Here is a 24,231-nt window from a genome sequence, read left to right as displayed (position 1 = left end):
GTCCAATCTTGATCGGGAGTTCTAATTCGCCGATCACAGTTTTCCGCGATCCATCAAACGCCTTAACAACCACTCCACTCTGCCTCATGGGAGGCCCCTAGTAAGAAAGTTTAGCCAGAGTGGATTTTGGTAAGACATTAAGCGATGATCTTGTGTCCACCAACATATTGGACAGGGCATCATCCTTGCAGTTCATAGATATGTGTAAAGCCAAATTGTGATCTTTTCCCTCCTCGGGAAGATCAGCATCACAGAAGCTCAAATTGTTACAAGCGGTTATGTTTGCAACAATGCTATCAAAATGTTCAATAGTGACATCATGATCCACATATGCCACGTCCAACACCCTCTGTAAAGCTTCACGGTGTGGCTCAGAATTCATCAACAAAGATAAAACATATATCTTTGATGGAGTTTGTAGCATCTAATCAACAACGTTGTATTCACTCCTTTTGATGAGCCTCAGTATCTCATCATAGTCCTCTCTCAAAGTGCCAGACTGGCCAACCGGGACAGGAGCTTTCACAAATTTATCAACAACATGGTCAACACCCTTCATAATAATAGTAGGATTGGAAGAAGAAGTCCCCACAGGACCAGCAGGATTAATAGCAGCAGTTCTTCTCACGACATCTTCACGGGGTTTCAGTGGTGCCGAGAAAACACGACCACTACGGGTCACTCCACTAACATCTGAGATACTCACCACAGAGGTGGAGGGCAACAACACTTCCTTCCCATCTTCTAGCATAACTGCGTTATATCTGTAGGGAACAACCTTGTCTGAGGAATACAGGACAGGACCCGCTGGCTTAATCACAAGAGCTGGTGATACCTTCTTCTTGCTGCCATCATATTTGACGACAACAGCCTCAGGAATTCTAAAAACAGGGGAAATAACATCAACTTCGTCCTCATCACGATTCTGAAGTATCTCGATCATTCCTTGATCCATCATCTCTTGGATGTCCTTTCTAACTTGTCGACATCCTCTTTCATTGATAGTGCACACCTGGCACCTATCATGGTCATGCTCATAGTGACTGTATCCACACAACAGTTTATGCATCTCGACCAAAGATTGCCTGATATCATTAACATACAGGACTTTATATTTACCAGGACAACCCTGGACCATATTCACAACAGCTTTCCCATGCTCGGGCAATGGGTTCTTCTTAACATTAGGACCTACGTCCTCGAAAAACAATATACCGCTCCTCACAAGGTCTTGCACCTTGGTCTTCAACGGGTAGCAATTCTCCACATCATGTCCGGAAGCACCAGAATGATATACACAATATAGCTCAAGCTTGTACCACCACTGAGGATTGGTTGGTACAGCAGGTGGGTCTCGTGGAGTAATCAATTTTCTATCGATCAGAGAAGGATAGAGTTCAGCATATGTCATTGGAATTGGATCAAAAGTGACCCTCTTCCTATCGTAGCTGGTGCTGGTGTTATTGTTGTTTCAAGGCTGGTAGGCCTGTTGTTGTGGACGATGTTGTTTTTGTTGTTCATGATGAACTTCTCGAAAGACAGGTGCTATATGAGCCACCTGGTGTTGGTTAATGGCAGGACGCACATTCTTCCTCTTCACAGAGGGTCTTCTCTTAATATGGGAGGACACAACATGTTCCTCTCCCTCCTTCTTCTTAGCAAAGCTCCCATATCTCTTTGCTGAAGAGTTGTCTTCCCTGGACAAACGTCCCTCGCGGACCCCTTCTTTTAGTCTCATTCCCATATTCACCATTTCGGTGAAGTCCGAGGGAGCACTGGCTATCATCCTCTCATAGTAGAAAGAGCTCAAAGTCTTCAGAAAGATCTTTGTCATCTCCTTCTCTTCTAGGGGTGGCATTATCTTAGCTGCCAGTCCGCACTATCTCTGGGCATATTCTTTGAAGGTCTCCTTGTCCTTCTGTGACAAAGCCCTTAACTGGTACCTATCAGGAGCCATATCCACATTATACTTGTATTGCTTGACGAATGCCTCGCCAAGATCATTGAAAGAGCGGATGTTCGCACTCTCCAGACCTATGTACCACCGGAGTGCGGCACTAGATAAGCTATCCTGGAAGTAGTGGATAAGCAGTTGATCATTGTCTGTTTGCATTGACATCTTGCGAGCATACATCACAAGATGGCTGAGCGGACATGTGTTTCCCTTATATTTCTCAAAGTCAAGTACTTTGAATTTAATAGGGATTTTTACGTTGGGCACAACGCACAACTCAGCAGCACTTTTACCAAAGAGGTCCTTACCCCTCAGAGTCTTTAGTTCCTTGCGCAACTCAAGGAATTGGTCTTTCATTTCGTCCATCTTTTCATAAACATTTGGACCCTCAGATGGCTCAGAATGATAGATGGTGTCTTCAACTCTAGGTAAGGTGTCAGAACGGGAGGTGGCACAGAAAGGACCAGGCTAGATGCTGGCAGAGAAGCGAGAGTAAAAGCGAAAACCTCGGGCACAAAGTTGGCGGGCATTCCCCAGGGGAACCCGACTGGCATGGATGGCGCAAAATGGGCTGTTGCAGCAGGCACAGTCGAGGTAGCAACCTCAGAAATGACAGTCCTCTGGGGAGGAGTTGCAAGAGTAGGCGAAGCTTGGCTCTGAGCGACTAGCACTGACTCCATCATGGCAGTCAGCCTAGCAATCTCGTCTTTCAGTTCCCGGTTCTCTTGCTCTAAGTGTTCCATGATCCTCAGAAGATTAGCTCTTGTGTTATATCGGTGCGTTAGCTTGTCTTCAAAATAAATGAAGAGCAAAGAGTTAGACCACTGGTCAAGAAGCTCAGAACAAAACTTGCTTATGCATATGATGCATGCAATGTTCGTGCATATGATTTGTTTTTATTAGAGGAACTTTATAGAGATCTATTTGCAAATATTTGAAAATATCGATCTTTTAAAACACATATGGAAATAATATTTGGAAATTTTTTACACCAATGAAGTAGTACAGTTTTGGTAACCAAATACAATACAAGAGAAAGAGAAAAGGAGAATAAACATCCTATGGAGCCCTAGAAACAATCGTCCAAAGCTCTCGAGACCGGAAGATAAGATGCACGAAGTCTCTTCACCTCTCTCTCATAAGTTGCTGCCATGTCGGCCTTCTCCTTAGCAAGTTGATCATACTTCCTCTTCCAAAACCTGGATGACTGAGGAAGAAGAGAAGTAACCACATCATCAGGCTCATCAATAACCTGATGCTCCAGAAATTCTATCACTGTATCTTTATCTCTGAGCTGCTGAAGTAGTTCTTCTCGCTCACGAACCCAAGCACGCGACCAGTCTTCATCTCTCAACTCCTTTACTCGTTGGTTAGGGAGGGTTGATGGCCCAACCATAACCATAGGCATAGGTCTCGGATAATCGTACGACATACGGTACTCGAGAGATCTCTTCCTTACCCAAAAGATGTAGGGTTCCAAAGCAATGCAATTCTTCGGACCAAGCTCTTTCCTTCCTTTCTTATGAACCTTGCGCCAGGTGCGAACCATCCTCTCCTTCAAATTCTGGGGATCTTTACCCTCTTGAAAGAACACACCTTCCAATAGAACGTTGTTAGGTTTACCCTTTAAGGGGAACCCAAGCTGACGGCGAGCTAAAATAGGGTTGTAGTTAATTCCACCACATGTACCAAGAAGAGGAACATTGGAGAATTCTCCACAAGAGTCAATAATCTGGACACCATCATACACACGGTTATACCAAAAGATATCATCATTAGTGAGAGACATAAGTCTCGTGGACCACCGTAGATATCCCTTGTTCTCCTTGAAGGCGAGCGTCTGAGGCAAGTGAGAAATAAACCACTTGTACAACAGAGGCAGACAACACACAATGGATCCACCACCCTTTGCATTCCTCATATGCAAAGAGAAATAAGTGTCACCCAACAGAGTAGGAACAAGATTAAGAGAAGAGAAAATCCTAATAGCGTTCACATCCACAAAGTTGTCGATGTTGGGGAATAACACTAACCCATAGATGAGAAGTACAAATATGGCTTCAAAGGCGTCCTCACTCATGGCCTTCCCAAACAAAGTAGCTTGGGCAATGAGAAAATCAGACGGGAGACCTTGAATTCCACCTTTGGTAGTCATATGAGCAACAATCTCAGATACGTCTATGTGAAGCATGTTAGCAATCTCTTGGGAAGAAGGAACCCTCTCCAAGCCACTGAACGGCAACTGATCCAAGATAGGTATACCCATATGATAGGCATACTCCTCAAGTGTAGGAAAAAGCTGGAAATCTGGAAAAGTGAAGCAACGGTACAGAGGATCGTAGAACTGCACCAACACACTCATCAGACCTTCATCCACCTGAGTAGAAAGAATAGACAGAAGCTTCCCATGGCGAGCTTTGAACTCCAAAGGCTCTAATACATAAGATGCCAAACTCCTTAACTCTTTCAAGTCAGGTTGTCTGAAACTGTACTTCTTCGTATTCCTTCTTTGCTTATCCATGTCTGAAAATTTGCAAATAGACCTCTTAAGTTCCTTGAAATTTTTTATTATTGATGATATGGATGCAAATGAATGCATGAATGCATGGATGCAACAATCACACTCAAGGATCAAGCAAGTCACGCCACACAAAGGTCACGGGATGACTCAAGTCATCCTCAATATCAATCATCCATTTTGGTGGATTGTGGTTTACACCTTATCAACACCCAAGTTCCATTGATATTGAAGATATACGAGAACGGATCAACCGCGAATCAAGGGTTTGTTGTAAGTCACGAGCATGGAGTCTCGATTAAGAACCACCCAAAAGGAGTGTACTATGGTTAAACCTGACAATCATGTTCTAAAAGAGGTTCCCATAGTCATCATCTCATCTTTCGGATATTATCGGATAAAACGACTACTTGTATTCCAAAAATATTCTCAAGAGAGACTCTTATGAGTGTAGTATCGCGTAACAATCGTATCAAATCTTACACTTGAACGACCTTCACACTACGTCCTAAAATAGGCCAAGATGGGCTAGGTATCTAAGGTCCTTGGCTTCTAAGATTTATATTGGAAAGAGTAATGCCTAACCACGACTACTCGTGTGACATTATTGATCCCAACAAGACCTCCACCAAGTGAATAGGCTTGCAAGTCAACTTGCTAAGGAATAACTCCACACAAGTCAACAAGACTATGCCATTCTCCTATCATAAGTGCACTCGAGTTCGGGTATAGAACTCATCTCACACAAGACCACCAAGCACACAAGCAATTAGTATATCAAAGAATTCATACATTACAATCAATACAGTCATCCCAAATTTGCACAAAAATATGTCATAAATAAATATAAACATACAACACAAATAAGCAAAAAGTAGGCTAAACCCACTAGGAGTTGGTCATCCCCAGCAGAGTCGCCACTTTTCTGTAGCGGGGTATTCGTTACCTTATGGTTTATTGACTAAACCAAAAGTAAACATACAATTCGAGTCGCCACCGCACTTTTATTTGTCCAAAGGAAAGGCTAAAAAGCGAACAAAAGTCAAGTAAGAAGTTTTATCAAATAAAAAACTAATAAAAATGTCAGAGATCTAGGTAAGGGGGTTGGTTATGAAATGGGAAGGTATTACGCACCCAAAACATCCTTAGTACTCTAAGGGAACCTCTTTTTGCAAATGTGTGTTGTAGGTTGGTATTTTTGAAAATATGTGCAAAAGATTGGGGAGATGAGAAAAGAAATAGATTATATTTACAATTTTGTTGTTTGAATGGATGAACCCATTGCCTACGTACCATCACAAAGGTAGGATCAAAACCTCGTAGTTCGAGGAAAAAATCTCAAAGATTGATGAATTGATTTGACCAAAAGCCTTAAGGTCTTTTGTTATCAAAGGGAGAAAACTCAACCTAAACCAACCATCCACCATGTGAGGAGGGCTTCAACATACTAGTGAGGGATCAACCCTATAATAAGTATGAAAGACTTATAGTCCAATCACTAAGGATAAGGTGAGGTTTACATCAACCACTATGATAACTCAAACCTATGGCTAATGTTTATGAACAGTTTTGACAAAGGTGGTCATTGGAACCACAAAATTAACTTGAAGTGAGTTATATTTACAAGTTAAATTTATTTACAAAATGAAGTCAAAGTTGAATTAATGTTTATTCACAATGAGTATTAATGAAAAGATTTTGAAAAAATCAAAGGCATAAGGCCTAGGTTTCTAATTTGAAACAAAGTCAAAGTTTGTACAAAAAGAGTTTGGCTAGGGTTAGAGTGGAGAGAAGAAGAGAAGGGCTAGTCCTAAAGCATACAAAGATAAGAGAAGAGATAAAACCCTTAGAGTTCCTTTTCTTGAAATCATAAAGATGATTCAAGATGCTCCTTCCCTTTGGACTTAACAAACAACAAGCAATCACACAATATTTGGATTCAAGCTCATAGGATCTCCATTTGGCTTGTCTCTCTTAACTTGTCTACTCATGACAATGGTCCTTCTTACTATCTCAAGATGGAATCCCTATCACACAAGAGCAAACATCAAAAATTTCACAACACAATAAGAGGAATGGACAAAGAATGAGTTTAGATTAGGGGTCCTTTGAAGTCAACTTTAAGATTTAGCATTCTAAAGGCATGAGGCCTAGTTGCTCTTCAACAAGTTTAGCATTCTAAAGGCATGAGACCTAGTTGCTCTTGAACTCCTTTAAGCATAGGTAAGTCCTAATTCTAAGTCCTTTCTCCTTTTTGCATTGGGTTCACACAAACAAAGACAAAAACAAACACAAGGCAACAATATATTTATACAATAATGAGCTCAAATGAGCAAAGGGAAAATGACATAAACATAAAATATGTGCTCAAGTGAGCAAAGGGAAAAGCAATATGAATAAATTAGCAAGAAAGTAAATTACATTAAAGTAAATTGCAAGAAATTAAATGCTTGAATTTAAGGTTAGTAATTAGTGTGGTTATGTTAGTGTGTCATAAGACAATTTAGCGTTATGTTAAGCAATCGTAAGTGGACTAATGTAGTAGTCACACCTATCTGAGACTGGTCAATAAAACTATAGACAAATAAACACAAGTTAGAGATGATGACTAGTAAGCCAAGCTCCTACAACTTGCCATGCCAAAAGAAAAGATGAAAGCCTTGTATGGACTTTAGGTTTTTTGCTTGACCAAGAAGCAACCTATCTTGGACACAGAGCAACTCACTTGATCATGGATCAAGTTGTGTTTGATTTGGATCAAAGAAGTTAAACCTCTCATATGTCAAGACCAACCATAAGACATTAACTCATTGGCCAAAATAAAAAGAAATAAGATGAAGATGAAATGAAATGGACCAAGAAATAAAGTGTCAAACACAAATGGTCTAATGTGAATTAAATCCTCATCAACCAATGGTAAACAGAAGAGAAATGAAGCTTAGAAGTCAACAAGTCAAATATTTTTTTTGGTATTTTTGGAATTAAAATAAATGCAAAATTAAAATGGACAAAATATGGTCAAACCTCAAATTCAATTCAAATCAACTTGGATAAGTCCAATTAAATTCTCATAGGTCTAACATGGTCAAACAAGGTTTGACAAATTTTCTCAACAATTTTTGAAACCATAAACTATTTTAAATCAATTAAAAAATAATTAAAATAACACAATATGAATTAAAATCTCAAATAAATCTCAAATCAATTAAGAAATTGATGAGACTATTTTTCATTGACTCATCATGATCCATATGTGTTAAGAAAATATTTTTTGGAATTTTCAGATATCAAAAAGTATTTAAAATGAATTAAAAACTATTAAAAACTAAGTAATTCACAAAAAATATTAAATGAAGTCACAAAAATAATTAAAATTCAGAATATGAAACTAGATTTTTCAAGAATTTTTTTGCCATTGGTTTCATATATTTGTGACTTCAAATAAAATATTTATGAATTTTTGAAGATAAAAGGAATTAATGAAATTAAAACAGAAAATAGAAAATAGCAAAAATCAGCGCCCATTGGATCCGTCTCATTAATTGACGTGACACCATCACACGGTCCAAAGGCGCGGTCATACCATGTTCTCCAGTCAAGCGCATCACATTTGTAATTAAAACAAGTCAAACAAAACAATGGCCACGATTATAACATTTTGCCAAGATCCAAAGGATCAGAAGCATCCACGTGGGGATGGTGGTGGAAACCACCATCTTCTCCGGCCAGAGAACCAACTCCGGCCACCACGCGCAGGTTTTTGAAACTTAATGAAAATAAACAAGTAGGTTACCAAAATGAAGCTGGGGTGATGTACATCACCCCTGTAACCTTGGACCTTCCTCAATGTTTCTATTTAATGAGAAATCAGAGCTTGAAGGTCAAGATACACAAACTGAAATGGCACAATTCATGATATTAAGACCACCACTGGCCTGCCTCTTGCTCGAGGACTTCAGAAAACAGTTCAAACCAGAGAAATTCACATTGTATAACAAGATCTAGATCAAAACAGTTTGGTATTATACCTCTGAAATGTAGCTTTAAATAGCACGATCTGCTCAAGTTCTTGATCCAATTTTGATCTGGAGATGTGATGATGATGCAAGGCTAAGGAATTAAGACTTGAAGATCAACTAAGGATGTTGAAATTCAAGCTTGAAATTGAGAAATGAAAACTGAAATTCCTTTGAGTGAGGTTGGGTTTCCAATTCAGCAGAGTTTCAGATCACCTTGAGGTTTTATTTTGAATGGGGAAGCACTTCTATTTATAGCTGGAGATGATGCATTGCTTGCTTTCCCTCATGTGCATGTAACTTGGACCCTTCATGCATGGGCCTGTACAGGCGCGTGCAAAGCCTAAAAATGGATGGAAATGCAAGCTGAACTCAAATGAAAATGGGTTGGACGTGTAATTGGAGCTGCATTGGCTTGTGCATGAAGTTATGATGTGAATTGCATAATTGAACCTAAACATTGAGCTCTTCAAAAGTCCCACATGGAAAATCCAAACATGGTGGTGTGAGTAATGGTTGGAAAGCTCTTGACATAAGGAATAAATATTATGTTGGGCAAAAATCCATTTGGAGTTTGGAAATTTATGAAAACTGACTTTGAAGTTTGGGGTACAAAACATGTCTTTGAAAAATTTGCCAAAAACAAGCAACTTCAAGCCCTTTTGTTTCAATGATGCAAACCTAAAATGGAAAAGTCTTCGACATCAAAGTTGTAGCTATTTTCAATATGATAAATTTTGAATTAAATTTTGCATCATTTGGATTTTTCATGAGAAAGTTATGGGCACTTGAAGTTGGACATTTTTCAAATTCAATGGTTTTGGTCCAAAGTGACCTATAATCTTTTGTATTATCACATGTGTTTCTTTTAGGATTATGAAATTTTCTCCAACATAACAATTGAATTAGACATATTAAGATTTCCAATGAAATTGGTATCACCTAAAAATCATAAAAAATAAAGAAGTCAGGTCCTTGGGAAGTTGATCCAAAATTAGGGTTTCAGTCAAAATGACCTATAATGTTTGAAATGAATTATGACCTTCCAAGTTTTATATGGATTTTTGATGAACATTAAAGTCGTTCATATGTATCTTAAGAACATTTTTTCTCTTGGGGTCATCTTCATTTGACAAACACATCAAAAGTTATGTCTCATGGATCCTCAGTTTAGTCAGATGACTTGACTGGTCAACTTCTCAAAGCCAAACTTCCAATATTGATGAATAAATGATTTAGGATACTCACATATTCATAAAATAATGAATTAAATAACTTACCTTGATTGAATTTGATCATAGGTTGAGGTTGCTTCATGAGTAAGGCACAATCAATGCACAATTGAATTAGGGTTTCCTTGGGAAACAATCCTCAAGCCCTTTGCGTTATCTTGATCAAATTGGAAAATTAAGATACTTGGGAAACATATATGATTATTAGGAACTTTGTGGACCATTTTCATGCTTGCTCTCATCTTCATCTAGCCACTTCATTGAGCTTAGGAGCCTCCTAGGGGCATGGGAGCACATGATCACTTGAGCTTCAAAACAAAAAGAGTTAGTGACATATTTTTGTGCTTTTGGTTAGTAGTCAAAATAAAAAAAGCAATAATATACAATGCAAGCATGCTTGGTGGTCTCAAACCACTCACACAAGTCCCAACCCTAGGGTAAAGGGGCCATACATGCTATGATCCTTGAGGCAATGCATTGAGAAAATGATATGATGCCATGAGGGATCTTAGGTTCAAAATTAGGGTCTTACAACAGTCAACCTCTTCTCTTCAATTAAATTCAGCTGGTCATACCTGGTCTGACACCATTCAGCTTCTGTCAACTTGGCTTCCATCAGCACATGCAATGATAGGATCTCAACCTCTACTGGGAGCACAACTTCCATACCATAAACAAGAGAGAAAGGGGTTGCCCCTGTTGAAGTGCAGATGGATGTACGGTACCTATGTAAAGTAAATGGGAGCATCTCATGCCAATCTTTATATGTCACAACCATTTTCTGAATGATCTTCTTCATATTTTTATTTGCAGCTTCAACAACCCCGTTCATCTTAGGTCTGTAGGGAGAAGAATTATGATGTGTAATCTTGAAGTCTTTACAAAGAGCTTCCACCATATTATTGTTCAAGTTCGATCCATTATCAGTAATGGTCTTACTTGTCACACCATACCGACATATAATCTGATTCTTGATAAACCTTACAACAACTTGCTTGGTTACATTTGCATATGATGTCGCTTCAACCCACTTTGTGAAGTAGTCAATAGCCACCAGAATGAAACGATGTCCGTTCGAAGCTTTAGGCTCAATCATACCACCATTTTCTGCTTCAAATGTTGGGGATCTTTACCCTCTTGATAGAAAAGACCTTCTAACAGAGTTTTATTAGGTTTGTCTCTCAAGGGGAACCCAAGTTGACGACGAGCCAAAGCAGGATTATAGTTGATTCCTCCTTGTGTACCAATGATGGGTACATTAGAGAATTCACCACAACTGTCAATAATGTCCAACTTACCTAATGCAGAATCATACCAAACAATATCATCATTAGTGAGAGACATAAATCTCTAGGACCACTGTATTCATTGTTTGTTCTCCAAAAAACTGGGCGTCTGAGGCAAGTGTGAAATAAACCACTTGTACAGAAGAGGAACACATCACACAATAGTCCCACCACCTTTAGAAATCCTCAAATGCAAAGAAAAATACATATCACCCAACAGAGTAGGCACAAGATTCCCAATCAAGAAGATTCTAATGGTGTTAACATCAACAAAATCGTCGATGTTAGGGAACAAAGCTAAACCATAGATGAGCAACACAAAGATAGATTCAAAAGCATCCACACTACCGGCTTGAGCAAAGACAATAGATTTTCACATGAGAAACTCAGAAGTCAACCTAAACATTCCTTATTTCTTCACCCAATGAGCCTTAATCTCATACTTCTTTAGATGAAGAGCTTCAACTATGATATGAGTGTAAGTTTAAGGAGTGCCTTAGAGGGGGGGGGGGGGGGGGGGGGGGTGAATGAGGCACTTGGGAGATTTTATGGATTTTCGACGATTTATTGAATTTTACTTTCTTGAGAAGCTTACGTGAGAAATGCGATAAATTGCGGAAAGTAAAGAACACCACGATGTATAGTGGTTCCCCTCACAGATCGAGAGTACTCCACTCCCCTTTCAACACGAAAGAGAATTTCACTATAATGTTAGATACTTAGAACAAGCCTCTAACTAAGTAATCAAGAACAACCCTCTTGAAAACTTAACCAATAAGAAAAGAAAACAATCCTTCCTTTTCTTAACACTTATATCCAACAATCCTGGATCATAAGCAATATACCTAAAACCAAACAATCCTTGGTACTTAGGATTTTACAAAGTATTTGAATGAATATTTGATTAATTGTATGTATAAGACTTTAATCAATTGATTAGAGTCTTCTTCTCTTTCAATATGAAATTTCAAGGACAAAATAATCTCTAAGTGCTCAAGAGTACTTTTTGAAGAAAATGAAATGAAAATTGTTTTTCCAAAAGTATCTTAATATGAGAAATAGATGAAGATTGAATGTAGAGAGATTTTGCAAATTGTTTTTGAAAAGAGGTAGAAAATTGTAATGAAAAAATGAAAATTATTTATAGTATGAATGCATCCCTTCAATCATAACAAGACAATGTTTAGAAATGAAATCAGATAATTGATCATGAAAAGATGCAAGCTTTAATCATGGAAGGTTATGATGACATGGTGCAACTATTGATGAATTAATTTTCCAGATTTTTCAAAATATTTTCAGCATCAATCGATTGTCCTACTCAACCAATCGATTGACATAACTTTAAAAAGGAAAAAAATATACTAACAACAATCGATTGTCATGAAGCATCAATCAATTGGTTCTGTTTGAGAAACAAAAAAATTTAAAACAGAAAGATTGATCAATCAATTGGTTCTGTTTGAGAAACAAAAAAATTTAAAACAGAAAGATTGATCAATCAATTGTCCTGAAGCCTCAATCGATTGGTTCGGTTCAAAACATGAAAATTTTTAAAACAGAAGGTTTGATCAATCGATTGGCATGTAGCATCAATCGATTGACATGCCCAAAATTTTTTTAAAATTTTTTCTAAGTTAAAACTTTTGCACATGCAATTTTTAAACACTATTCAAAAAAATAATTAACCATGATAAAAATAATTTTAGAATGATAATTTTTAATGCATGATAAAAATTATGAGCACTAGGAGTATTTTGTCAAGAGTTTCATATACCTATCTTAAATTCATGAGGGCTTGAGCAAAGTAGAAGTAATCTTCTTTTTCCATTCTTTTGATTGTGGAGAGCTTGATATGTTGTCTTCATCAAAACCTTGTAGGAGGCTTGCCTTCACATTCTCCCCATTTTTGATGATGACAACCAAATGGAGTTTGAACTCATACTCCCCCTATCGTCTTAAAGATGATCACATACAAAACTCCCCCTGCATAAAACAATCCAAGCACAACACATACAAATACATCTTCTACCCCTTTGTCATAATCAAAAAGAAGGGAAAAGTAGACATAATAATATAGCAGTGAAAAATTAAGCATTTAAAACACACATACAAACGATGTTCAAATATTACACCACAAGTTGCTAAGATAAGTCATGCAAGTTAGAAACTAAAAGAACAGCAGAATAGCAAACAGAACAAAGTCATAAGCATCATAAAATAGCCAACTACGGATTGTTGTTTCCATCATTTGATCCACCACCGAGATAGTCACCACCCTGAAAACCGCCACCTTGATAGCTACTACCTTGAAAACCAGTTTGAGATAACTTCCACCGATCCATTCTTGATGATAAATGACCAATCTCGGTCATAACATCTGTGCGGAACCCCTGCAGATAATCCATGATCATTTGATTTGAGGGTTGAGCAGGTGGAGCGTCTGTAGGAGGGTTGAACTCATCATCACTGTTGGCTTCTTGCGGTTCTTCATCTTCAATATCCAGATACTTTATCTCATTAGTCTGAGGTTTAAAAACGACTCCCATCTTCCGATTAATTTGTTTGATGCTAATCATAAAGGAAGGTTTTGCCATCGAAAAACAGAGCTCATTTTCCATATTAACATTGAAATGTCGGAAAATTTTGGTCAAAAGGTGAGCATATGGGAGACCTTCAGCATGCTCATCATGAGACATCATATGAGATAGGATGGAATGACCCCAATCGACATGGAAGTTAGTCTTGATGGAGTAGAGAAGCAAAAATTCTGGATCAGTGATGGTGCAGTGGTTTGAGAATCTCGGCACAACAACATATACCAAAAAATAATGTAACATCCTGTCATTGATAGAAAATTTTGCCGGAGACTAGTAGACTCGTTCCGGGTTATCTCCTCCACTACTCTTCTTTCTCTTGTTATAGATTTGATGTTCAGACAAACGACTTAAACTATAGTAAAAGGCATGTTTACTATAGTTTTCCCATGGAGCAAGTGTTCCTACAAATTTATGGCCACCAGGAGGGATCTCAAAAATAGCACAGATATCAGATGCAGTTAAGGATATTGGGACTCCTTTCACTACAGATGTTAATTTCCCTTTCTTCCTTACCATATTTGAGTAGAACACCTTAACAAGTTCAGGGTAAAAGTCTAAATGGCAGCCAATAAGGTTACATAAGCCTAACTCCTCAAAGACACTAGGAAAGGTAAAAACTTCTTCAGGGAAAGTAACAAAGGTGCTATATTTAGGCTTCATGATTTTCTTTTGAAAGAAGAAGGTCTCATACCTTTCTTGTTGTTGCCTTGTAGTGAAGAGCCTTGATAGGTCTAAAGAGCCTCTTGAGGAAGAAGCTTTGCCTTTTCCTTTGCCTTTGTGTGATAGTTGAGATGCCATGAGAGAGTTTGAAGAGAGACAACAAAAATGAATCAAGATCCTTTGAATAGATGTGTAGATGCGTGAGAGAGAATGCTGAAAGTTGTTGATGGATAGAAGTGGCTTTATGGTGGTGATGGATTAGTAATGGAGAAACAAGGTAGTTGGAACAAGAAAATTAAAAATAATGAATTCACATATAAAGTAACATAAAGATAGAGAATATATTGGTAAATGATTTTTACTAGGGAATAGGAAAAGGAGTAAAGATAGGAGAAAAAGAAGGAAAGGACAAAAGACTAGTAAACAAATGTATCAGTAAATCACATGGCCATTAAATAGAGATGGAAGAGAATATTCGCATGTTTGACCAAATAAAACAAAAACTTCAAGGAAGCAATCGATTTACATCCATGACTAATCGATTGGTTGTGAAATATTTTTGAAAAAATAACAAAGGCCAATCGATTGATGAGGGAGCTACAATCGATTGGTTTAAAGCAAAATTAAAAAAAAATTAAAAAAATGTAGAACCAATCGATTGACTCAACCATGTAATCGATTGTAAAAACTCTCTGTAAAATGAAATTTGAGAAAATATGATGGACCAATTGATTGGCACCTTACCATCAATCGATTGACACAATTTTATTTTATTTTGTGAGAAAATACTTAAGTTTACACATAAGCAAACACACTTATCATAACAAACCATTTTAATAACCATAAATAATTAATTATAGGATATTTAAAAGAAAGAATGCACCTTTTAAATTTTGATGTTAATTTGATGAGTTAAATATCACACTCATCTAAAATCCCAAGTTCCTTTCGAATTTTGTAGAAAGGTTCTCGCGCTAGAGGTTTTGTGAAGATGTCGGCCAGTTGATTATGAGTATCTACAAAAGTGACTTCGACATCTCCTTGAAGCACATGATCACGAAGAAAGTGATGTCGAATATCAATGTGTTTGGTTCTTGAGTGCATGACCGGATTTTTCGTAATGTTTATTACACTAGTGTTGTCACAGAGGAGAGGAATGCATCCAAGCTCGAGTCCGTAGTCACGAAGTTGTTGCTTAAGCCAAAGTATTTGAGCATAACAGCTACCTGCCGCGATGTATTCTGCTTCGGCCGTGCTTAGAGCAACACATGCTTTTTTCTTGCAAGCCCGTGAAACTAGTGCATTTCCAAGAATGTGACATGTCCCACTAGTACTTTTTCTATCTGTTTTACAACCTGCATAATCCGCGTCAGAATAACCAATTAATTTGCAAACACTACGTTTAGGATACCATAATCTAACGTTGGTTGTTCCCTTGAGGTACTTCATGATTCTTTTGACCGCCGTGAGATGTGACTCATTTGGATTTGCTTGGAAGCGAGCACATAAACACACGCTAAACATTATGTCAGGACGGCTTGCCGTCAAATATAATAAAGAACCAATCATACCTCGATACTTCGTGATATCAATTGACACACCCGATTCGTCTTGATCAACATAAGTTCCGGAGCCCATTGGTGTTGACATTTCTTTACAACCATCCATTTCAAATCTCTTTAAAAGTTCTTTGCAATATTTCGATTGGTTGATAAAGATTCCGTCTTCTAGTTGCTTGATTTGCAATCCAAGGAAGTAGTTCATATTTCCCATCATGGACATTTCAAATTCACCTTGCATTATCAACGCAAATTCTTCACATAGTTCTTTGTTGGATGAACCGAAGATTATGTCGTCTACGTAGACTTGAACAAGTAGGGTATTCCCTTTTATCTTCTTGATCAACAAAGTCTTGTCTATTTTGCCTTTTTCAAAACCTTTTTCACATAGAAAATTGCTTAGATGATCATACCACGCCCTTGGTGCTTGTTTTAATCCATAGAGCGCTTTCTTCAATTTGTATACATGTGAAGGATGCTTGAAGTCTTCAAAGCCTGGGGGTTGTTTGACATAGACTTCTTCGTTGATGTAACCGTTTAAGAAGGCGCTTTTGACGTCCATTTGAAAAAGCTGAAAATTCATTGAACATGCGTAAGCAAGTAATAAACGAATAGCTTCTAACCTTGCAACCGGAGCGAAAGTTTCCTCAAAGTCGATTCCTTCTTCTTGATTGTACCCTTGAGCGACCAATCTTACTTTGTTTCGAACAATTATCCCATTCTCATCAAGCTTGTTCTTAAACACCCATCTTGTTCCAATGATGTGCTTACCACTTGGTCTAGGAACAAGTTCCCAAATTTGATTTCTCTCGAATTGGTTTAATTCTTCTTGCATAGCAACAATCCATTGATCATCTTCTAGAGTTTCATCAATTTTGGAAGGTTCTATTTGCGAAACAAACTCCATGTTTAAGCATGCATCCTTGAGATTTAATCTTGTAGCGACACCTTGACTAATGTCACCAATTACTTTGTCAATGGGATGATCTCTATGAGTTCTCCATTCCTTAGGTAGATCATTTTCATTTGATTCTTGTTTAATCGGTGCTTCTTGATCCTTGTTTGAAGTATCTTCTTTGGGAATTTCTACAAAATCATCTTCATCATCACAAACAACAATTTCCTCTTTCGAGGGGTTAGATTCGTCAAACTTAACATGCATGGATTCTTCTATATTTAAAATTCTTTTGTTATAAATTCTGTATGCCTTACTTGTGAGAGAATAACCAAGAAAAATACCTTCATCCGATTTTTCGTCGAACTTACCAAGGTTGTCTTTGTCATTGTTTAGGACAAAGCACTTGCATCCAAAGATGTGAAAGAAAGACATGTTGGGTTTCCTTCCTTTGAAGAGTTCATATGGAGTCTTATTTAGGATAGGTCTTATGTTAACTCTATTGCTTACAAAACACGCCGTGCTAACCGCATCTGTCCAAAAATACTTAGGAAGATTTGAGTCGCTAAGCATTGTTCTTGCAAGTTCCACCAATGACCTATTCTTTCTTTCAACTACTCCATTTTGTTGTGGAGTCCTTGGAGCCGAGAAGTTGTGAAATATTCCTTGATCTTCACAAAAATCTTCAAAGGAGGTATTCTGGAATTCTCCACCATGGTCGCTTCTTATGGAGGCAATTGTTAATGATTTCTCATTTTGGATCTGTTTTGCATACTTCTTGAATGCTTTGAATGCATCACTTTTCTGCACTAAAAAGAAAGTCCAAGTATATCTAGAATAATCATCCTTAATAACTAAAGCATATAAGTTACCTCCAAAGCTTCTTGTTCTTGATGGACCAAATAAGTCCATGTGTAACAGTTGTAATGGCCTCGAAGTGGACACCACATTTTTGGATGTGAAAGTTGACTTGGTTTGCTTCCCCTTTTGACATGCATCGCAAAGCCTATCTTTGATGAAATTTATCTTTAGCAATCCAATGACAATGTCATGTTTTACTAACTTATTCAAGTGCTCCATGTGAATGTGAGCAAATCTTTTATGCCATAACCATGAGTCGTTGTTATTTGCCACAAGACACTTAACCTTCAAAGAAACATCGTCAAGGGAAATCATGAAAATATTATTAATTCGCTTACCTATAAGCATTACCTCTTGTGTGATTTCATCTTCAATTAAGCAGTCATCTTTTGCGAACCTTATTTTGAATCCTTTGTCACAAAGTTGGCTTATGCTTAAGAGATTGTGCTTTAGTCCTTCGACATATAGCACATCTTCGATGGATATGAAATTTGGTGCACCAACTTTGCCTATGCCAAGAATTCTTCCTTTGTTGTTATCTCCATAAGTAACATAACCCTTGGCCTTAAGCTTTAGATCTGAAAATTTGTGCACATCACCGGTCATATGCTTGGAGCACCCACTATCCAAATACCAAAGATTTGTTGTGGCCTTCAAGCATACCTACAAAACAAAGTTAAGTTTTGTTAGGTACTCAAATTGCTTTGGGTCCTTTATAATTAGTACCTTTCTCAACCCAAACATAATGCCCTTTTGCTACACTAAAATTTCTAATGTAGCACGCATTAGGTGTGTGGCCAATAATACCACAATAAAAACAGGTTGGTTCAAAATTGCTTTTATATCTAGGAACGAAAGGCTTTTTCTTGATAAACTTTTTCTTTTTAGGATGTTGATGCACAACTTTTGGTGTGTTGACTCTTTCTTTTGGAGATTGATCCTTAGGCCTTACAAAGATAGTTTTACTTGTACTTGGTTTAGAAAAAATTTGGAGTAACCAAGTTCACTTATTTGGTCCGTCAAGAACAAGAAGCTTTGGAGGTAACTTATATGCTTTAGTTATTGATGGACCAATTTGTCCTTTTTCATATCTTTCAAGGACTCTTTTAAGTTGGACAATTTGGAACGAGAGAGACTCACACTCTAGACATACAAAATTCTTCTTTTCACTAATCATCTCTTGTTTTTTATTTTCAAAAACTTCAATCTTTCCTTCCAAGGAAGAAATTTGTTTCTTTTGAGATGATATAGTTTTATAAAGAATTTTGCACTCATTTAACAATTCATTAATTGCATCTTGTGCATCATCATCAAAAATAGAAAAGTCATTACTAACCTCTTCTTCATCATCAGAATGATGTGAAGCCATTAGCGCCAAGTTTGCACATTCCTCGCTATCCGATTCGGATGAAACACTAATTTCATTGTCCTCCCATGCAAGATATGCCTTTTTATTCTTGAAGTCCTTCTTGCTCTTAAATCCTCCTTTCTTTGAGAGTTTAGGACATTCCGGCTTTATGTGGCCTTGCTTTCCACATTCGTAGCATGTTACATCTTGCGTAGATGTGGTGGCCTCCTTTTTTCTGAAATGTCTATTCTTTTTAGCATTAAAGGATTTATGATTTTTGTTGAAGAACTTACCGAGCCTTTTAACAAGGAGCATGAAATTCTCATCTTCTTCCAATGCGTCATCATCTTTATCTTATTTTGCGTCTACCTTCAAGGCAATCCCTTTAGATTTCTATTCTTGGCTTTCATGTTCCTCAAGCCTACTGAGTTCTAACTCATGTTCTTGAAGTTTGCCAAAGAGAGATGCGGACGTCATTGTTGAAAGACTTTTCTTTTCGGAGATAGCCGTCACCTTCGGTTGCCATTCTCGAGTCAATGATCTTAGTACTTTAAGATTGAGATCGTCATTTGTAAATGTTTTTCCGAGAGCAATCAAGTGGTTTTTCAAGTGAACAAATCTCTTTTGTAGCGCCACAATGGATTCTCCGGGCAGCATTCTAAACATCTCATATTCTTGACTTAATGTATTCAACCTTGATCTCTTTACTTCGGCGGTGCCTTCATGTGTCTCCACTAGGGTGTCCCATATTTCTTTTGCCGACTTGCATTGAGATATGCGGAAGAACTCATCCATGCTTAAAGCACTTTAAAGAATGTTTACTGCTTTCTTTTCATTTAAGATTTTTTTCTTATCATCTTCATCGTACGAACTCTTTATCTTTGGAGTACCAACACCATTGATCACGCTCGTAGGATTATGTGGACCGTTTTCAACGGCTTCCCATATGCCTTCTCCTTGGGCTTCTAGATGTGCCTTCATACGGATCTTCCAAAAATCAAAATATTCTCCAGAGAATAGTGGTGGTATGTTACTACTACCACCGTCTTTAAAAACCGGATTCGTGCTAGCGGAAGCCATGCGGATCTTTTAGGAACAGGTTACCTATAACCTGCTTTGATGCCAATTGTAAGTTTAAAGAGTGCCTTAGAGGGGGGGGGTGAATGAGGCACTTGGGAGATTTTACGGATTTTCGACGGTTTATTGAATTTTACTTTCTTAAGAAGCTTATGTGAGAAATGCGATGAATTGCGGAAAGTAAAGAACACCACGATGTATAGTGGTTCCCCTCACAGATCGAGAGTACTCCACTCCCCTTTCAACACGAAAGAGAATTTCACTATAATGTTAGATACTTAGAACAAGCCTCTAACTAAGTAATCAAGAACAACCCTCTTGAAAACTTAACCAATAAGAAAAGAAAACAATCCTTCCTTTTCTTAACACTTATATCCAACAATCCTGGATCATAAGCAATATACCTAAAACCAAACAATCCTTGGTACTTAGGATTTTACAAAGTATTTGAATGAATATTTGATTAATTGTATGTATAAGACTTTAATCAATTGATTAAAGTCTTCTTCTCTTTCAATATGAAATTTCAAGGACAAAATAATCTCTAAGTGCTCAAGAGTACTTTTTGAAGAAAATGAAATGAAAATTGTTTTTCCAAAAGTATCTTAATATGAGAAATAGATGAAGATTGAATGTAGAGAGATTTTGCAATTTTTTTTTGAAAAGAGGTAGAAAATTGTAATGAAAAAATGAAAATTATTTATAGTATGAATGCATCCCTTCAATCATAACAAGACAATGTTTAGAAATGAAATCAGATAATTGATCATGAAAAGATGCAAGCTTTAATCATGGAAGGTTATGATGAAATGGTGCAATTATTGATGAATTAATTATCCAGATTTTTCAAAATATTTTCAACATCAACCGATTGTCATACTCAACCAATCGATTGACAAAACTTTAAAAAGGAAAAAAATATACTAACAACAATCGATTGTCATGAAGCATCAATCGATTGGTTCTGTTTGAAAAACGAAAAAATTTAAAACAGAAAGATTGATCAATCGATTGTCCTGAAGCATCAATCGATTGGTTCGGTTCAAAACCTGAAAAATTTTAAAGGTTTGATCAATCGATTGGCATGTAACATCAATCGATTGACATGTCCAAAAAATTTTAAATTTTTTTTCTAAGTGAAAACTTTTGCACATGTAATTTTTAAACACTAGTTTAAAAAATAATTAACCATGATAAAAATAATTTTAGAATGATAATTTTTAATGCATGATAAAAATTATGAGCACTAGGAGTATTTTGTCAAGAGTTTCATATACCAATCTTAGATTCATGAGGGCTTGAGCAAAGTAGAAGTAATCTTCTTTTTCCATTCTTTTGATTATGGAGAGCTTGATATGTTGTCTTCATCAAAATCTTGTTGGAGGCTTGCCTTCACAATGAGATCTGGGAATCTGCTCCAATCCACTAAAAGACACCTTGTCAGAAACGGGTATTCCCAAAAGATGGGCATAGTCCTCTAACATATGCATAAGCTGATAATCGGGAAAAGTGAAGCAACGGTAGAGAGGGTCATAAAACTGAACCAACAAACTCAAGAGTCCTTCAACCACATCAACAGATAATACATACAAAAGCTTCCCATGGCGTTGCTTGAAGTCCAAGGGATATAATACAAAGGATGACAACTTCCTTAGCTCTTTCAATTCAAGACATCTAAAACTGTACTTCTTAGTGTTCCTTCGTCCATAATCCTTCTTAGTGTTCCTTGAAGTTATTATTGTATGATGAATGTTATGATGCACATGAATGCATGAATGCAACAATCATAAATAAGGGATCACATACAAGGCAAACACAAACAAAGGTCAAGGGATGGATCAAGTCATTGCCAAGATCAATCATCCATTTTGGTGGATTATGGCTTTCACCTTATCAACACCCAAGTTCCATTGATATTGATAAGACTTGATCGGATCAACCAAGAATCAAAGGGTTTGTTGCGAGTCACGAGCATGGATTCAGTTTAAGAACCATCTCAAAGGAGTGTACTAAGGATAAAAAACCTGTAAATCATGTTCTAAAAAGTTCCCAGAGTCTTAATTCCATCTATCAGATATTATAGGTTAGGATGACTGACTCATCAATCCATAATATTCATAAGAGAAACTCGTCTGAGTGTAGTATCGCATAACAACTGTTATCAGGTCTACACCTGAACACTCTCTGCACTACATCCTAAATAGGCCAAGTTGGGTTAAATGTTCTATGGATCTCAGCTTCTCGGACCCCAAATCAGAGAAAGTAATGCCTAACCACAAATAACTTGTGTGACATCAGTAACTCCAAAGAGGCCTCCACTGAGTAGATGGGTCTCAAGCCAACTTGTTAAGGACTACTCCACACAAATTTAACATGACTACACCATCCTCCTATCTTAATTTCACTCAAGTTCGGGTTAGAACTTATCTCACCACTCAGAGATCACCAAGCATAACAAGCAGATTATATCACACAAACAAGTATATAAACATCAAATATACAAATATATATACATAAAAAAGTAGGCTAAACCCACTGAGGACTACTCCCCAGTAGAGTCGCCACTTAATTTCTATAGCGGTAAATTCATGTCCATCAAGCTATGGATAAGCTTAACGTCAATAAAACCAGAGTCGCCACCGCGCTAATATTGTTTCCAAAGGAAAAGGGAAAAGTACGAACAAAACCCAAAGATAAGAAGTTTTCAAATCAAAACTAATAAGATGCCAGTGATTACAGGTAAGAGGGTTGGTTACACAGAGGGAAGGTGTTAGCACCCAAAGTGTCCTAGGTACTTCTAGGGAGCCCTTTTTTATGTGTGTATGTCTTTTTGGTATAAAAGATGTTTGAGAAAAAATAGAGTGTGAGGATGAGAAAAGAATTTATTGATTATATTTTTGTGTTTGACAAGACCTTCGGACTTATGCCTACGTACCAACATAAAAATGAGGGATCCAAACCTCATGGGCGAGTTGCTTTTAACAAAATGTAAGTGGAAAGAGGCACAAAGGGCCCAAAAGTTTGAATGAGTGTTAGTTCTTTTTTGTCTTTTGAAATTTCAAGTCAATATGATTAGATTTATTTACAAATTTTATTTAAGAAAAGAGTTTAAAAATGCAATGGCATAAGGCCAAAGTTTCTAATTTGAAGGTCTAAGTTCTGAAATCACAAGCAAAGAAGGTTTTTGAAAAGGGGGAGAGATTTTGAAATTTAAGAAGTGGGAGAAGATGAAGAGGCTAACCTAAGAATAAAATTAAAAGTTAAGAGTTGAAAAGATTTGTCCAATGGGATGCAATCCAACAGACAAGAGTGTGATATAGAAAACCCATTTTCCTTTTGGACTTTGAATCAAGCAATTATCAATAAGCAATTATCAATATCAGACATCATGAAGATCAATGCATCAAATAAAGATGGCCACATCCAAGCAAGCAAATCCCATAGCTAGCACTCTTCTTTGTCTTCTCATGTATCAGATGAAATACTCCCTGATTAACTCAGAATAGAGCATTAGGCATGAGGTCAAAATAATAGTTGCATCAAGACCATGTAGAAGAAGAATTCAAGTGGATCTCAATACTTGCATTAGATGAAAGCTCAAATTACAATAACTTGGTCTCAGAAATGTTGGCATTGGCCAAGTCCTTTTGCATATGGAATGTTGCCTAACCCTAAGTCCAAAAGTTCAGATCAAACCCAACAGTCCACACAAACATTTTTTAGGGTTTTTGTTGTTTATTAGGTCTTTTAAGGTCCTAAGACCACAAGCACAAACAAAATTCACAAACAAATATATACAATCACAATATATGGCTCAAATGAGCAAAGTGAAAATGACATAAACATAAACAAGTTAAATGATATGTAAATGGCAAATGAATGGTAAAGGACTAGAAATTAAATTGCATAAAGTAAATGGCTTAAAAGTAAAGCAAATTTAATAAGAGTTAGTCAAATGTCAGTCAAGGTTAATTAAATGTTAGTGATGTTATGCTCTTTAATTGATTAAGTCATCCTTTGGAGAACACCCAACCATCTATTCACAAGCATGAATCCTTGAAGCAAGACATCATCCAAAGGAAGGAAAAAAGGCCAAGTTTCCACACAATACCATGAAAGATGGGAGACTTACAATCTCAGTTACTAGAATGTTATGCCTTTAGGGTCAAAATTTAGCTCTATATTAAGCAATTGTAATTGGACTTATGTAGAAGTCACAACTATC

The sequence above is a fragment of the Lathyrus oleraceus genome, chromosome 2 (genome assembly GCF_024323335.1).
Source record: "Lathyrus oleraceus cultivar Zhongwan6 chromosome 2, CAAS_Psat_ZW6_1.0, whole genome shotgun sequence".
NCBI lineage: Eukaryota > Viridiplantae > Streptophyta > Magnoliopsida > Fabales > Fabaceae > Lathyrus > Lathyrus oleraceus.
The sequence above is the reverse complement of the archived record's forward strand: the minus strand, read 5'-3'. Positions refer to the sequence as shown.